The sequence below is a fragment of the Sminthopsis crassicaudata genome, chromosome 3 (genome assembly GCF_048593235.1).
Source record: "Sminthopsis crassicaudata isolate SCR6 chromosome 3, ASM4859323v1, whole genome shotgun sequence".
Classification (NCBI taxonomy): Eukaryota; Metazoa; Chordata; class Mammalia; order Dasyuromorphia; family Dasyuridae; genus Sminthopsis; species Sminthopsis crassicaudata.
The window spans coordinates 336,144,273-336,148,405 of NC_133619.1; positions in this window are offsets into that span (position 1 = coordinate 336,144,273).

A 4,133-nucleotide genomic window follows, 5' to 3' on the forward strand; every position below is an offset into this window, starting at 1 on the left:
GTGACTAGGTTTTTGAATGCTAAACAGAGGAATTTACAATTGATCCTGAAGGTAATAGGGATCCATTGAAGTTTACTGAATGGAGGGGGAGGCAGCATGGTCAGAGATCTTTGCTTTGGGAAGAGTACTTTGACAGTGTGTGAAAAATGGTTTGGGCTGAGGAGAGAATTGAGGTAAGAAGAACAATTCACAGACTACTGCAGTATTCAAGGCATGAATGATGATGGCCTGCACCAGAGCGGTGGCAATGTGAGAGAGTAATATAGGAGAGATATTACAGAGTTCTTGATATCTGATTGAACAGGGAAGGGGAGAAAGGGAGAGTGAAAAGCTGACTTCATCTCTCTTATAATCCTAGGTTAGTGGGAGAATAGCAGTTCCTTTAATAGAGAAGTTAGAAGGGAAAAAAAGAAAATATAATGGGAAAGGAAAAAAGAAGATCTGAGAGGAAATTGCAATGAGTTCCATTTTAGTTGTATTGAATTTAAGATGTTTGTGATGAATATGGAAATATGTTTCAGAGAATTGCATGTCTAACTTATATAGTATTGCTTGCTGTCTTGGGGAGAAGGGAGAAGGAGAAAAATTTGGAACACCCTTAAGATTTTACAAAGATGAATATTGAAAATTACCTTTGCATATATTTGGAAAAATAAAATATTATTTAAAAAAAAGATCTATGTGAAACATCAAGTTCAAGATATTCAATGGGTACTTGAAGATATGAAACTTGTTTATCCCCTCCATTCTCCTCAATCCATCTGCTGGCCTCCAAGGCTATCTCCACCAATCCAATTCAAAAAAATACTGACACTATTGATGAAAAAAAAGGAAACCTTAAAACTCACTCTTCAATGAAGTAAAGGATTTTGAGAAGCACAAGTGAAAAAAGGATAGTATTCATTCCAAACAGGAGGTTGCAAAAGTATGGGGATGGGAAATTGAATGTTAGGTTAGGAGTTATTCAATTAGGTTGGAACAGTTAAGGGAAGTGATATGAAATAAGTTCATAGTAGTTTGGACCTTTATTATAAGAGCTTACAGCCCAAACAGAGGAATTTGTATTGTATCCGACTCATAAGAAAATGTGCATTTAATTAAGACAACTCTGAGATACCACTACACACCTGTCAGATTGGCTAAGATGACAGGAACAAATAATGATGAATGTTGGAGGGGATGTGGAAAAACTGGGACACTGATAAATTGTTGGTGGAGTTGTGAAAGAATCCAGCCATTCTGGAGAGCAATTTGGAACTACGCTCAAAAAGTTATCAAACTGTGTATACCCTTTGACCCAGCAGTGCTGTTATTGGGATTATATCCCAAAGAAATACTAAAGAGCGGAAAGAGACATATATGTGCCAAAATGTTTGTGGCAGCCCTTTTTGTTGTAGCTAGAAACTGGAAGTTGAATGGATGTCCATCAGTTGGAGAATGGTTGGGTAAATTATGGTATATGAAGGTTATGGAATATTATTGTTCTGTAAGAAATGACCAGCAGGAGGAATACAGAGAGGCTTGGAGAGACTTACATCCACTGATGCTGAGTGAAATGAACAGAACCAGAAGATCGCTGTACACTTCAATGCTGTATGAAGATGTATTCTGATGGAAGTGGATATCTTCAACATAAAGAAGATCCAACTCATTTCCAGTTGATCAATGATGGACAGAAATAACTACACCCAGAGATGGAACACTGGGAAGTGAATGTAAATTGTTAGCACTACTGTCTATCTACCCAGGTTACTTATACCTTCGGAATCTAATACTTAATGTGCAACAAGAAAATGGTATTTACACACATATATTGTATCTAAGTTTTACTGTAACACATGTAAAATGTATGGGATTGCCTGTCATCGGGGGGAGGGAATGGAGGGAGGGGGGGATAATTAGGAAAAATGAATACAAGGGATAATATTATAAAAAAAAATTACTCATGCATATATACTGTGAAAAAAAATTCCAAAAAAAAAAAAAAGAAAATGTGCATTTAATCATAGTGAGCCCTGAAGACTCTTAAATCCTGGAATGATGTGGTCACACTTAAGCCTTAAAAGATTACTTTGACAACTGGGTAGAAAGTAAAATTGGAGGACAGTGAGAGTAGAAGCAAAAATAATTAGAATGTTACATCAATAATTCAGATTAGAAATAGTGAAGCCTTGAACAAAGTTTCTGCCAGGATGAGAAAAAAGGGGATAGATATTAGAGATAAAATATAAAAAGTATAGTTTATTTAACAAAGAAATGTACAAAACAAGAAAAAGATAAAATAATAGGAAAGTAACTTAATCAGCCACCATTCACACGCCACCTCCATTACCTCTTCCCAACCTCCAGGTAGAGTTCAAGTCCTTCTTTAGGAACTGAGTGAAGAAAGACAGAGGTGTTGGTGAGCAGAGTGCTCTTGCCCCTTCTTAGAGACTTCTAGTGCACTTGGTGTTAAAAGAGAATGAGAATCTAATCATATGGGGATTTTCCACCTCATCATCATTTATCTCTCTAACTCAAAGGCCAGAAATATGTAAAGCTTTCTTTCTTCCCTGAACTTATGAATATGATTCCTCCCAATATGATTAGATTCTCATTTTAATTTAACACCAAGTACCCTGGAAAACTGCTCCCTGACCTGTCCCAGCAGCTCTGGCTTCCTTTACCAGTGATAGTACAGACAAGGTTGTAGAGTTTAGCCAAGTATATTTGGTCAAGTCTTCCACCTGCCCCTCTCCCTAACTTCTAGTTTCTGCTCTCTGAAATGTAGCTCCTAAGAATGGTCCTTGAGTCATGAAGTAAACCTTGGGTCCCACTTTTTTTTTTTTCCAGAGATGAAAAGGGATATATGTAAGAAGAAAAGTGAAGGGCTGATGGATGGCTCACCTATGTATTCTTCCCCTGGACTCTTAGCAACAAGTCAATAAGCATTTATTAAGTACCCACCAGGTACTAAAAGACAAAACAAAAACAAAAAGCAAACCCTGGACTCAAGGAGCTCATAGTCTAAGAAGGAAGAAAACATGCAATGAACTATGTAGCAATAAGATATAAACAGAATAAGTTGGAGATAATCAACAAAGGAAAGGGACTAATAGAATTATAGGGATAGGCAATGACTGCCTGTAAACCATGGAAATATATATATATATATATATATATATATATATATATATATACATATATATTTATATAATTTTCTCTCAATTACATGTTAAAATAATATTTTATATTTATTTTTCTTAAGTTTTGAGTTCCAAATTTTATTCCTCCTTCCTTCCTCTAACCCTCCCTGAGATGGTAAGCAATCAGATATGATTTATAAATGCGCAATATGTAAAGCATTTCTACATTAGTCATTTTATACAAGAAAACACAAATAAAAGAAAATGAAAGAAAGTGGAAAAATAGCATGCTTCAATCTCTATTCAAACTAAAACATTTCTTTCTCTAGAGACAGACAGTATGCTTCATCATTAGTATTTTGGGGATGTCTTAGATCTTTGTATTGCTGAGAATAGCTAAATCATTCACAATTCTTCATCATGCAAAACTGCTGTTACTGTGTACAATGTAGTCCTGGTTCTATTCACTTCACTATGCATCAATTCATGTAGGTCTTTCTAAATTTTTTTGAGATCATTCTGTTTGTCATTTCCTCTAGCACAGTAATATTCCATCATAATCATATACCACAGCTTATTTAGCCATTCCCCAATTAATGGACATCCTCTCTATTTCCAATTTTTTGACACCACAAAAATTTCCAATTCTTTGCCACCATTGCTGCTATAAATATTTTTGTTCAAATAGGTCTTCTCTGCCACCATCACCACCTTTTTTTGGTATGTCTTTAAAATATAGACAAGAATTGGAATTGCTGGATCAAAGGGTATACACAATTTTATAGCTCAGGGCATAAGAACATGGAATTCTAATGGAGAAAGGGAGTTCCATCCTCTTAGTCTCTACTCCCATGATGGGAGGTTTACTGACAGCCAGCCCTAATAGGGCTCTTAGCATGGATAAGGTTTATCTGTGTTAGTGAGGGAAAAAAAAAATCAGGGAGGAGCCAGGACCTGGGGCATTCAACTGATCTGAGAGGATTACATTTCTCTGGGAATGAACTCTGA